The sequence below is a fragment of the Anopheles gambiae genome, chromosome 2 (assembly GCF_943734735.2).
Source record: "Anopheles gambiae chromosome 2, idAnoGambNW_F1_1, whole genome shotgun sequence".
In the NCBI taxonomy this organism is placed as follows: Eukaryota; Metazoa; Arthropoda; class Insecta; order Diptera; family Culicidae; genus Anopheles; species Anopheles gambiae.
Window position 1 is genome coordinate 26,412,641 of NC_064601.1, and position 14,423 is coordinate 26,427,063.

The 14,423-nt window shown below is 45.4% G+C and overlaps 1 protein-coding gene across 1 annotated transcript in view; it reads left to right on the plus strand.

The window, feature by feature from the left end:
- The first annotated feature begins 4,687 nt into the window (after window positions 1–4,687).
- LOC1273213 (uncharacterized) overlaps window positions 4,688–14,423 on the plus strand; it is a 63,762-nt gene continuing 54,026 nt past the window's right edge. Inside the window, exon 1 of the mRNA XM_061642002.1 lies at window positions 4,688–6,982. The gene's annotated coding sequence lies outside the window, so the exon portion shown is untranslated. The remainder of the gene's footprint in view (window positions 6,983–14,423) is intronic.

The following is a 14,423-nucleotide window of genomic DNA, read 5'->3' on the forward strand; positions in this document are numbered from 1 at the left end:
GGGGGGGGGGGCGGTACTAAAGTTGCTGTTGGGAGATGGAACAGTAAATTTGAAATGCCGTCGGGGCCCCCTTCGATCATCAGTCGCAAACTCTAAAATTTTTGCTGACGTGGGGGGGGGGGGGTGCAAATGATTCGCCAACCTCGGGGCCCCATCGGCCATCCTTCCGAGGGCCCTTGTCGCTTGTACTCTGTCCATACGGCATACTATAGAATGGCGATCTACGGGGCCCCTAAATCGGCGGGGCCCCAGGCGACCGCCTAGTCCGCCTACCGTTAGATCCGCCGCTGCTCCGTGTGGACAGAAATCTTTGAGGTTTGGGATTCTCCTCTGCACCAAGGTCCAAGATTGTACCAAAATAGCTCCCATTTTTGGGCGAGAGGGTTGCGAGAGGACGATCTTCTTACAAGCACCAGCGACGGCCGGTTCCAATTTTATTGCCCACATCCGTTCCACACGCAAACGGGCTTGATCTTGATCGTCTCGTGCGGTGTGTGCAAGGGAGAAAGTTTTGAGACCATAAGGAAGTGGCCACCCTTCTGCTGGAAACGATCTGGGGGGATTTTTGATGGGACCCCAGTTGAAGTTCTAAAAATAGCCAAAGAGGGATGAATATGATTAGATGGCGTTGATGGCATACAGGGCGGGGGGGAGTGTTGTGTATTCATATCTAAACGCAGTTGTGATGGAGATTGATCAGAGACGGACCACAGAATCCACCGACGCCGTGTGCGATTAACCGCTCGCAGAATGATGATGCCTACAGGAAGTGTGTGGCAAATGTTTACGCGAATGAAATGATCGGCACAGCAATGATCAAACACGTGCTTTTGGGGCTGATGTCGACAAGAATCTGCACAAACACTTTTGATTATGATCATTCATATGATTTTGCTGAATGTTCTGGAATTGATTCTGTTTGTTTTTCTGGCGATCTTTGCAGATTGGAAGCAAGATTTAAAAAGGTTTTTTTGTTGGCATTATAAATTAGTAAGTAGCGAAAGTACCGGGCTCGGGTGATGAGCGGGCACGTTGACGATGTGTTAACGGAAAAAAACCAGCTTGTTGGCCTAACATCAATGTTTTGGGCAGCAAAAAAGCGGTTTATTGGACAAAGTGATACAGGGTTTCACACTTTATCTCAAGACCGCGGGACCTCTTCCCGAATCTGTCTTAGCCAAAGCCAAGATTGCGGTATGATGCTTGAAATCGTTGATGATACCTGAAAACGTTGATGATACCTGAATTCATCGGATGCAATGCTGAATCTGCGGCACATTTCTCGAAACACACTGGTCCGCGCCGAGGACATGCGGTCGAATATTTTTTTACACGGATAACCTTTGTGTACATCAGTCTATTAGAAACACTCAATTATCCTTTTCGTTTTTTTAACCAAAAAAAGACAATTTAATAAAATGAGTGAATGCATATTTGTTTAATTAAAATATTTACAAATGTTAAGAAAGTAGTTTGCACTGTTTAAATAATCTTTTCTGGTAAAAACACGAAAAAATAATTCACTGTTTTCAGTACACTGATGTACACAAAGGTTATCCGTGTAAAAAAATATTCGACCGCATGTCCTCGGCGCGGACCAGTGTGTTTCGAGAAATGTGCCGCAGATTCAGCATTGCATCCGATGAATTCAGGTATCATCAACGTTTTCAAGCATCATACCGCAGTCTTGGCTTTGGCTAAGACAGATTCGGGAAGGGGTCCCGTGGTCTTGAGATAAAGTGTGAAACCCTGTAATACTCCCCTGTGGGTGTGGAGGGGGGGGGGGGGGGTGGGGGGGGGGATGTTTGGTGTAGGTTCAATGTGCCAGTGACTTCATGTCGTTTTTTTTTAATTTTACACAACGTTTACTAACGACCTTAATTGATTTGGGTACATGTCTGCTGAGGATCTAACGGTTTCGGGAAACATTCATGAAGTAATTGCATGATCAAATCGTAATCCTTTGGCATCGCTGGAGACTTGGGCTAGTAGTTTTTGGGGATGGAACAGTAATGCCCTATCAGAGGTCAGAGTTCCTGTGCCGCCAACTGCAACAGTAGTGCTGTAAAAACAACAAACAATGCACTCCCGACAACACACCATTAAATGTGCACGAGAAAGCAATAATGGCGACGAATGTTTGGCTTTAGCCAGCCTTTAGCTCGTTGCTAATTGCCAAGATGCAACCATCGCGCGTACCGCTCGCGGAAGTCTGACCGCCTGTGGGGACAGCTGACAGCACAACGTGAGGCACTGCGCAGTGAATGGTGCATTCCGGTGTTCAGTGTGGTTAGTGTGAGTGTTTTTGAACGGTTCGTTTCAATCAAAGTTTGACAAAGATGACCCGATGCATTTTGAAACAGGTGACTCCGGCTTCCATGTGTACCGGGAACGCCAGGAAACGCTCGTAACAAAAAGAGAGAGCAAGAGGGAGATAGAAACCGGTGCTTAGGGAAGTCAAAATGGCACCACGTGCGGTGGCAGCATCAATTTTGAAGTGATCATAAATCATCTTCTCAATCTGCTCATTAGCACCAGCACTTTGGCCCGGGCAAACAATAGCCTGGCGGCACATTTGTCACGGAGGTGGATGTCGCGAAGGTTTCAACTGTTTATCGCACATTTTGGCTGGGGTGGGAAAACCGGAAACGTGTTTTTTCTAGACGCAAATAAACCGAGCAGCTGGTTTGTTGGTTTTCCGCCACTGTGTCACAAAATTGTGTCCATCCGTACGATCAATACACGATCGCTGTGCAACAAACTGCATTCATTAGCGTCGGCTGGGCATAGAGGTGAAAGGAGTGGAATTTAGCAATCGTACCAATACCACCACGACCATCATGATCATCATCATCATCATCATCATCGTCATCACGCTGGAGGTAGAATGAAATACGCACACAGAACGCTCGGGCAGCACAATTAGCCGGGGCTGAGGTTAACGAGCGTGGCTTATGCACCTTCCGTGGCCTGCCTGCGCATATCGGAATCGGATGAGCGGGTGCCTCCGCGGCAATGCACAGACGAGAGATGCACCGTGAGAGATGCACTACGCTGCAGAAATTTAATCCACTGTGGTGGCTCCATGTATGTGCAGTGTGGAATAAATGGTATGTAATAAATGTCTTACGAAAGAGTTGTTTTTTTAAATATTCAAATAACAGATTTTACCTGAAACTCTCTCTCTCTGAGTGCAACTTTATGGAGAGATTAATTTTAGGCAAAATAGAGAGAGAGAGAAGGAGAGCGAGAGAGAGGATGAGCAAGCGAGAGACTTGCATTGGGTGCGTAGGCTCGCTAGAAGAGTGCAGATCAACCTGTGGAATTCCTTTGCCGTGAGTAGCTACCACCGAACTCCATTGTACAGTGCTAGCCATGGATTTGTAACTGATTGCTCGTTAGAAAACCTAAATGATTTTTTTTTTTTGAAATAATAAGGTCACTTTTGTGTACTTTTATATATATGTCTATATGTATATGGATGAACAAATTAATGCATTCTTGATTATGTCGATTTGATCTCAGTCTCAGTCGTATTTAATTGTTGAATCTATGTTGAAAATAGTGCACTAAAATAAGATTAAGATTAATAAGTCGTGCAAGACACTTTTATTCCTTCATCTTACTGTAATCACTTACTGTGTATAACCCCTTTGTAGCGTGTGTAGCTCGAAAATGACTGAAATTATTATAGTGGGGGTTCGTATACATGGTAACTAGTACATAGTAAAATTTTGATTACACTACAGACATGACATTCGATTGCATACAATCACACACTTTACAGTTCATGACCTTTTGATGTGTTTTAACCATTTGTATTTGTCACGGTTTATGAATTCATTATTATACATCATTCATTTTCATGTTTTACGAAGAAAGTTAACATTTAAAAATTAGGATGAAAATTATATTTTAACCATTTTTTACTACTTTTAACCATATTATTTGAGCGAACAGAGTTTCATCTCGTGAATTTGGTTGTCAAAAGTGCAGATTATCGAGCGTGCGGATTAAGAAGGTGCGGATTACTGAGCGTGAACTGTTGTTTGGTGCATGGATATCCAAAAAGACAATGCTGGACAAACCAAGAAGTGTTGCCAAGGTAGGAGCATAGGGAAAAAGAAAAAAAAAATAGAAACTGAGGAAGCAATTGAACTCACTGGTTCTTTAAATTGGTGATTCAATACAAAGGTAAATGGTAATGCATGGCCTTCCATATATTTATCCTAGAAGTACAAAAAGCAAAATAAATTTGATCTGAATCATTCAAAATCATTAATCAACAAGTTATTGATAACATTGGCATAGTTGTTTGCTGTCTATGGCGGCATGGCAAGCTTTTACAGGATCAAAAGTAAATTGAACTATATTTACTAAACAGAAATATATCAAAGGGGGTTTGAATGTTTTATCACATACCGAGGTTGTACTAAACGAAAATGCATCACTAAATTCTGGTTCTAGTTCTCTAAACCCCGCCTTTGGTAACCATTCCATTCTCACCTCGCTGCTTGACAGCAACGGCTTGTATGTGTTTACAGATAGACCGAAACCAACGCCACCCACTGTAACGGAGAGCGAAACACGTTCTCTCACCAAAAACTACGCATTCCACTCTGCTCACTCTCTCTCGCTCTCTCGCGCGCCGTACGTTTCCCACTTTCCAAGAAAACGGCCGCAGCAAACGGGGCCGCACGGCCAGCAAACACGTTGTGGGGGTTTGAAGTTGCAAGTTTGAATCGTAACCTCATCCGACGTGGACGCGACGTCCCAGCGCGCTCCTCGGTGTACGCGAACGAAACTGCAAGAACAGGCCAGCGCACCGCACAACTACATCGCTGAACATTTTGAGCTGCACACACTGTTTCAGCCGACGATCGAAAGGTAGATGCAGTTTGCTGTGCCACAAATAGCATCTCCAAAATACACACCAACGTGAAGTGGGAATCACGCTGCATCAGTGTTTTTTTTTATTCATCGGAGTTTGTTTCGGAAGTGGAACGCTCTCAAAACGCGCAGGTTCGCCATGACGGCCCGTTTAAATCTCCCGTGTAATGTGCCTACCCGATCGGGCCCCGCGTAGTGAGCGAAACTTGAGTGTGAGTGTGAGTGGTGCTGTGTAGGGGTGGAATGTAAAAACAACGACGGCCACAGTCAGATCGGAGGGAAACTTTTCTGCTGCTGCTGCTTCGCAGGTTGAAAAGTCATCCGGTGGCCCCCGCGTCGTTGATCGTGTCGTTTGCACCAACACACCGAAAGCCACGATCACACTCACATGCCCGTTGTTGGGTAGGGTTGGGGAAAACGGTTTTGCGGAAGAAAGGGCGTACGAAAAGCTACAGCACAGCAAGTGAACAGGGTGAAGACACAAAAAAAAAAACACCAGCAGTACAAAAACAGGCACCACAAAGCGAAAGAAAAAGCTTCCCGTGATCATTCTGACGGAACGGGCTTTACGCGAGTGAGTGTGTGTGTGAGAGAGTAAAAGGTGTGTTACACGATTGAGGTGTCAGTGGCACAAGAGGCAGAAGAGGAAGAAGAAGAAGAAGAGCAACAACACAGAACAATCTCTTCTGGGGCAATCCTAGTGAAAGAATCGAACAAGCGAAAAGGAACGGAAAAAGGAACGGAAGTGTTTGTCGCTTTGACTCGTATACCCCTCTTACCCCGCACCAGTTCGGTACGCTTCTTCGCGCACAGGTGTGTATGCACGTTTGATCAGCACGACACCAACACAGGAACAAACCCAAGCACACACCTGCACCCTCGCCCCTCCGGCGCCCTGTACGCTGCAACGCGGCAGGAATTTAAAGTACTCACGCTCCCCTCCCAGGGACCCGATCTCCAGTAGAGTAGGCTCCAGAAAACCGGAAGCTAGCAGCGATTTAAAAACCGGAAACCGAAACGAAGCAATAGAACAAAAGAAGAGGAAAACCAACAAAAAATATCAAAACTACGATCGAACCTGTGTGTACACAGTTTTCTCTTTAACAACAACTAAACAAAAGACGTGTGTTTTCGTAGTCTGAACTTCGCAGTTTTTCCTACTGAAGGCGCTACTCCACGACTACTTTACACGCCCCCCTTCCCTCCACTCCCTCTTTGCGTCTGTGCACCTGTTTTGTTTACACACAGTGCACCCACTTTCCAGAAAAAAAACTGCAACAAAACACACACACAGACACATTTTACGAGTACAATTTTGAATTTTCTTCGCGCTCCTGTCGAAGAACAAATTTCAAGATTGATAGTTTTAAAACAAACAAAACAAACAGTCCGCAACAGAAAACGTACCACGATTCGTGCCGCATTCTCGCCCTCCTTGCGTCCCTGTGTGAAGGAGTACACAGCTTGGTGGTTGTTTGTCACGGGGCCAAACAAAAACAAAACCCTGCACAGCGCGGTGTGCGGGTGTGACAGCTGCCCAAGTGTCAGCGAGTGAAGGCAAAAGGTGCTCTTTTGGTGCATTTACATCCCGTTCGGTGGGACAAGCAGGCGCTGCCAAAGAGCGTGGTGTGTGTCTTGCTCTAAAATTCTAAAGTGAAAGACGGTGACACCGCGCAGCTACGAGCAGTTTGCGACTTCTTGCCGCAGCTCTTGAAGTGTTCCGAGTTCAATTCGTGATTCTTCACAGTGTGTCAGTGAGTGTATGTTTGCGTGTTTGTGTGCGCGTGTGTGTGTGTGTTGCTAGCCACAACGATCCCGTAGCGATCTTGTTTGGTTGTCATGTTTTGGTGTTACTGGCTGGAAGTTGGTGAATCTTCGTGAGCCATTTCCCGGTCTCGGCTCATACAGCGAAAAGTGCATACCTGAGGCAGCTATCGATTGTGGAAGTTTCATAGAAGCTGCTGTGTTCGAGCCACCGTTGCAGTGAACAACAGACACCACACCAACCACCAAAACAAAACGCGCTGCAGAGCAGTTGCAGAGCAGCAGCAGCAACAGCCCACAACACTCGCCGTTGAACGGAGTTAGAAAGGTAAGAGGAATGCGCTAGGGCTAGCTCTTCAACCGCAAAAGAACGGCACACACACACCGCTGTTCTTGCCGCTGTGTAAAAGATGCGCGCCGTTGCCGTTAAACCTAATCGTCGATCGAGGACGACGACGACGACGACGACGGTGGCGTCGGAGATCTAATGAGACCGACCGGGTGCGGCTGGAGCCGGTTCTGGAAGGGTGAAAATTTAGGGAATCGAGAACACGGAGCAGATCCACAAACCACAGATAAGCATGCCACATGCACACCGTGCATCAACCGTGGTACGTTCCGGTTGGGCAATTTTGTGTGTGCGTCACTGCAGGGAGAGAAGGAAATTGCCCTTCAACGAAGCGTTTTTTTTTTTGAGGGCTCAAGAGGTACAGGTGTATTTCTTTAGCAGAATAAAACCTGCCCCTTCATGCTGGGAATGCACGTTAATGTTGAAAGTTTTCAAATGCAATTCTCCATTTTAACGTTCTTGTGGTTGTGGTTTGATCATGCGATGTCTTGCAAACTTCGATGTGTGTTAAATCACATGACACGGTGTCTAAGGCTAAACTACTGTGAAATGATAGTACCGTTTAATGCGATATATCAGACATGTTTTGGAAATATGTGCTCTATCAAATATATTTCATACTTTTACACAAGTTCATCCGTTTTTGATCACAAACAAAAGGACTCTTTGCAATTGTGTCGAGCAACAGTAGCAATCAACATCAACAAACTCATTAGCACCACATGTATGATGCGCTCAATGGGTGGTGTTAGCTCAAACTTTGATCTCATAGTAATTAACTAAATTTATCAACAAGTAATGGAAAAAAAACATGCCACTTATTTTGCATTCACTGTAGCGTACTGCATTTGCCCTCCTCGTATGTATAATTCGATTTATTTGCGCATCAACTTCGCCTCCGTTCGATCGACCACCGTCCAATATAAACTGTAAAACGCACTATTACTGTACCCAAAACTCCCATGTACTCGTATGAATTGTGGGCGTGATGACCACCTGTGGTTCTTTCGATTTTCTAATTACTCTCCAATTGTACTGAGCAAACCACCTCGACCACCACCACCACTATCAGCGCAGGGGTGTGCAGCAATTTGCAATTCGAACTATAATGACGCAGGGGCAACGGTGAATTTCGGATACTGCAAAGTTCAGCACAGGTTGTGCTGATTGCCGTGTGCCCATATCAGCTACGAGGAGAGAAAGAGATAGCGAGAAAGAGAAAAACGAGGTGTACGAACAAATATTCCGTTTTGGAAGCTTTGGGAAAGTCTTTTTTTTTGTCGGAATTGTTTTGGAATTGTTTGCCGGGTGTTGGGCAATTGAACGCTAATGGCGAAAGAACGGATAGATGATTGCACAGGTGACGCCAGTGGGGGGAAAAGGGGTTTTTAATGTGATGTATGTTTTTTGAACGAAAAACCATAAAGAAGAAAAAAACAACAACACAACAACCGCAACAACAGCACGATATATGCAAACAATATTAATTCTGAATAAATATTCCCATTTCCCATCGAGTGGCGGGCGCATTATTGCATGGGTTGGCTCTCAAAATTTCCGCTCCAGAGCATAAAATGTAGGTGCGTGCGTGTGTCTGGGTATTTGTTTAAAGCATTCGAGCGAAGGAAAAGCTAAATGAATTGAAGTTTGCTTTTATGAATGAAAGCGGAAATATTATTCAGCAAACTTTCCTGCCGCGAATCATGCATTGGCCGTTGCCGTGGTTCTGGTTTTTGGACTGTTTAATGTATTTGTGGCACTTTGATGGTATATATGGTAGCAAGGGTAGCACAAGGAAGGCAAAAGACAGCTGTGAGTTGCAAATTAGGGATAAATGCGAATCTTCACTTGAGAAAGTTGTTCTGTTTCCCCCGTGCATTGAACTGAAATTTGGATGTGACTGGGGATCAATCAATAAACAATAAATATATCATAGATGTTATTAGGAAAGAATACTAAAGTGTCTCTAAACACTAGGACTATTACGAAATTGAATTGAATAAGCTGTTTTGTTCGTTTATTCATGCTTCCATTGCTCACTAGAATGTTCTTGGGAGCAATGAATCACCACTTAGAGGAGTGACATTTGTGGACACAAGTGTGGTACCATTTGGTCAAACTTACTTAGGTTAAAACAGAAAGTATTTTGCTGTTGCTGTTGTCATAAAAAAGGGGTGTTCAAGCAAAGGAGCTCCGACCTTTCCCTTAAAAGGTTGTTATCTTTATTTGTTTAACGGCTGTGGAGATGCCCTTTTTTCCATGCTCCGGTTCTTAATTTAATTTTAAATTCATCACTCACATAATCCATCCACCGTCTGCCGGAAGCATCCATCAACCGACCCGAGACGACAAAAGCGATACCAAAACCCAGCAGCAAGCAAAACAAAAAAAAAAAACGAAGCACAACGACAATGTTTGAAATCTTGGGCCAACAACAAAATGGGATGTAATTAATGTTTGTCTCCTTTGGCACACCGGAAACCTACACATTTCCCAGCATATTATGTGATGAAATTAGACTTTAATCCAATAACAAAACATCATTCCTCGGTGCGAAGTGTTTTTTTTGTTAGGCGAAGCAAAATTTATCCTGTTCTGTGTTTTGGCGCTCAATGGCGCAGGATGTAATCTTTGGCGATATTAATCTTCCCATGTCCCACACCAGGGCATGGTGAATTTGTTAGACAGAAATTAAGCTAAACTCCACGTATATTGATATCTTACATCCTCAGTTCCGAGAAAATTTCAATCCGTATGCTACTGAGATAGCAAACCACAAAAGAACCTGCGTGACAAGTCGAATATCCTTCAGAATTCAGTATGAACAATGTTATGCGAAATATGTTTAATCGAATTCCGTAAAGGTATGACGCTTTCCTATCTAAGTTTCATTGTTCTGCTATCGTCTCGTGCGTTCTTTTCCTTGTATTCTTCAACGTCTAGCCACAAGTAACATCTCTGTATATAGATTGGCCCGTCATGCTTTCCGACCGAAGCTAACACCACCGTTCTGACGTCTAAACTTTGTTCCTTCATCCAATTGGCTACCTCTGCTATTACTGCCTCGCTTTAGACAAAGATGAAGTACAAGGTGCGCCATCATCATCCGGTCCCAATATTGCTCCTGAAATGTACATTACTTTGACCGGCGTCGTCAAGCAACGCTGCCCGTGGAGTATGAAGTTAGAATTTCACAGACAACTTGTCCCGAAGTGTCTCCCTCGCACACACCCCCTCTCGAATGACGGGTGCCGGTGACGGTTAAAAATAAAACATTCTTGAATAACAACAAGCATGTTCCCCCATACGAGCGTGATATTTGCTGGAAGCTTTCGCGGAACTTCTGGAAGCCACCGGGAGCAAAGGGAAGCGTGCTGCAACAGCATGCCACTGCCGGTGGACGGGAGAGTTTGCCAGAATCTTGCTAACGTGACCGGCAAAAATGTGCCGTGTTTCTTCGTGCTGGATTCGTTTGAAGTTGAGTTTCGGTACAGGGAGGACGCCGGACGGGAGCCGGACGTCCACCTGACATTGGGATGTACAACGACCACCGTCCCGCCGCCCGCCGCGCGCCAGCAGCGTGTGAAGCATAAACTAGTGTTTTGCATTAAATTATACTTTCCTTTCGGTAAGCGATGCCCACCGGCCAACCGGAGACATTCTAAGGGCCCGTGTCGGCCCTTTCAAGCCCATATCCCTTGCTACGGTGCAGGTCTTCACACAAAGTTTGCATGCGGCTGTTGTTGTTCGGTACCTTGATTGGCTTCCTGGAAGAGTTAAGGGAAAAGGAGAAGTTTTAAATTTCGGTTCCGATGACTTGCAAAGGGGGAGTGGAGAAAGAAATGCTGTGGACCTGTTTTTGTGGTGGAATCCGTCATGCTTCACGGTTTGCTAACGAATGGAAAGGGACAACCGATTGTTTTTTCTTTAGAGAAAATGTGAGTTAATTTTGTTTATTTGGTTTGATTTATTATTCGGTTTATCGTGTTCATGAGATTGAACTTTTAATCTGAAAGACAATCAGTAAATTCTGTCTGAGCAAGCATTCCAGGATTTCATCTTTTCTTGAAATACATTTTCTCATGTAAACATTTTCATTCAGTAGAGCAATGTGTTTCTAGAAAAGCTCCGATTCGGTTTTACGTACTGCTTTTCATATCTTTTTTTTTTTTAATTCCATCTCGCAATCGACGAAGAGCCAATTTAAACTTCCCCGTCCAGCGCTTCCAAAAGCGCTGTGTGCCATTTGTGGTCCGCTGTTTGTGTGTGTGTTTCGTATCGGAAATGAAAAGTGTCGGAAAGTGGGGAAAAGCACTGACAGGGAAATGATTTTTCGGTCAACTGGAATGGTAATGTGGTAGTGCCGCACCAGCGTGCCATTTTGCCTAATTTGTTTCGCTTTTGCAATCACTTTATCCCCCATCCACCTTTTCGGTGGACGGAGCAGTATCGGCTTTCATCCCCACGGAGTGTGACATGGCCACCAGATCCTCTGCCTTCCCCTGTTTTGGCTAGCCAAAAATGTAAATGCGACTCCATCGCCGGTGGTGGTGGTAGTGTTGTTGGATGGTCCGCGATGCGGGAAAATGGCTTGAATCAACATAATTTAGTGTGACAAACCCCATTTGTGACTGAAAGCCATCATCCCCCCCCCCCCCCATAGTGCAAAGCGTGCAAATAGGTCAGTGGAATTAAGAACGACGACACGCTCAGGGGGAGAAGGTTTTGAAGGAATTGAACCTGGGAGGTAAATTGACGCAGAGATTGAAATGTGAATGCATATGACCACAGCGTGTTGAGGATGTTGTTTGGGAATATAGATTTAGATTTATGCCCGGGACAGTTATAATAATACTAATTTTATTTATCCAACAACCCTTTCCCCTTAACGCCTTTCTCCGGGCGGTGGTCCGGAGAGTAAGATCAATTTCCACCCTTAAGATCCAATCCCAGATACGAAAAAATAAAAACATCAGTTTCACTCAACAATCAGACATTGAAATGGCTTCCCGATGTGCTGGCGATTCGTTACGACGGGGGTCAGTCTGGTGCTTCCACCCGGCAAGAAAAGAAAAGTGAAAGGAAGCGTATGTGTGCTGTCTGTACGTTATTGTTTATTGTATGGAATCCCCCGAACAAGACTCAATGCTGTACAGGGCTCGAACTCGAAGGGCACTCTCGCAGAAAGCAGTTCCAGTTCGTTAAGGGTCGAAGGGTCATCAACGAGCATCACACCACCACAAACGGCAAGCAATTTGCTCAAGTGCATGTTCTGCACAAGCTCGGATATAGCGCACATTCCAATGGAAATCACTTGCAAAGATGGTTCGTTTTTCCCCTAGATCGAGCTAGATTGGTTCGTATTCCTTTCGCCGGAAAACACTCACACGCCAAACGGCTGCACGCGCTGCAACTGCCAGCTTTCATTTTCCGTGTGTCTGGGACTGTGATATTTTTCCCGGAACAAAACTGCACTTTTGCAGCGAGTCGCTTTTATTGCCCATTTCACTGAAAGTGGAAGCGTCCATCAGAACGGCACACGAAGGCACGATGAAGGGGCTGTTCGTTCGGACATGGATTTTCATAGCGCAGCGCATGCAATGCGATATGTGTGCTACCACAAAATGGTTTGCGTGGAAAACTATTAGAGTACAAAACACCCAAGCACAATTTTGGCCAACTGTTTACTTTAGTGATAGTTTTAACATAATCCGGTTCGAAGGACTAAAGTCTTTTCGGGACAGTATGGTTATAAAATTGCACGCGATGAAAGTGTGATTAAATTTCGTTTAAAAACTCCTCTCCACACTTTTAAACTCTACTCACTTTGGCACTGTGTCCAACAAATCAAGCCTAAAAAAAAAGACAAAAACGGCGCAAAAATCTCGCGCGCGTTTTTTGAAATCTGTCCTCAACCGAAAGCCATTAGCGGACGGAAGGCGTTGAACTTTTTGGGGGGAGCTGTGTGATCGCATCGGACATCGCACCGAAATCTTTCACCATCAGCCGCAGCCTCCCAGCCTTCGCCTTGCCAATGCCGTCACATTGGCCCCGCCCTGCATTCCTCCCTCCCTCGTCCCACACTGCCCACACCAGGTGTCTAATGCTGTATTAATAATAAAGCTATTAAACGTGAATTACGGCAACGATCGTGTTTCCCTCGCTACCTTCCCCCGTTTTGCCGCCTGTGTGCACGTGTGCACACCATTCGGCACTGCAAATGGAAAACAATAAATGCGGGCTCTGTGCGAAGATTTGCTTTCCGCAACATTGGCGCGAAACCTGCGCGAGAACCAGTTTGGCAACGACAACCGCCACGATGCATTAGTGCAGACTCTTTATTTGTGTGTGTGTGTGTCTCGTATTTGGCAATGCTGCGAAACGGTGGCAATACCGCCGAGATAGGTGAGGTGTAATTTATCTTCCACGAAATCACTCTCGAGCCCAACGAGAATAGGGGGGACGGGATGGGAAGGTAGGCAGACCCAACGCGGAGCCTTTGGGCGGTCGATTTGCGACTGGTGATGAAAGTTGGGGCCACGATTCGATATGCGATTTTGTGCGAAATGTTCCCGCCACACCCGAGTGGGAGGGCGCAAGTGTTTTGTTTTGTCGTTGGCTGGTGTGCTGGGAGCTTCGTTGCACGGCGGCACGTGGCTGAACGTAGCCCCGAAGCACTATTACTCGCTCCAACCGTTTACTACACACTAAAGATAGTTTTGGGTTTTTGTTGCCTGGTTGCTGCTCCTTCTATTGCTCTCTTTCGTTGTGTGTGTGTGTGTGTGTGTTGTTTTTGTGTGTGCAAAAATCTACCCTTATCGCAACCATGGGGGTACAGAGAGTTTGCAATCGCGCCTGAAATTACCACCGGCTGCTCAACCACTGCCCTCCTAGCTTTCATAATTGGAAGCGCCAAGAGATGTGGAGCGAGCGCGGGGTTTTCGGTATCCGAGTTGTGGACTGTGGATTGGGGTTGGATTGAAGCGACCCCGGGCCGAGGTCAATTGATTAATTAGACCAGATGCCAAAACCCCGCACAGTGGTTCGTGCTCGGCAAGTGTACGGAAGAATGTTCATCTATGAATATCCAATCGATTGCACAGGGAAAGTGGCAAGAGAAAATTCCGGAATCGTTTCCATGCATAGAATTTGCCCTTAATTCGATGTGCTACTGCCACCTCAGTCGGTATTGTCAGTAGTAAACGGAATTGGAACGAGTAAACGACAACGTTTGCGCATTTGCCCTCTTCTAATCCATCATGCTTTACTGCCTAATGAGATGCTCACCAACTCACCATGGTACAGTTGGGATAGGTAGCACGAGTAAGGTAAATATTTTGCACCCGCACATCATCATTTGCTGGACCCGCAAGATAAGCCCAATACTACCGTGCAGGAGGTCGTTTGCATGCCAAAATAA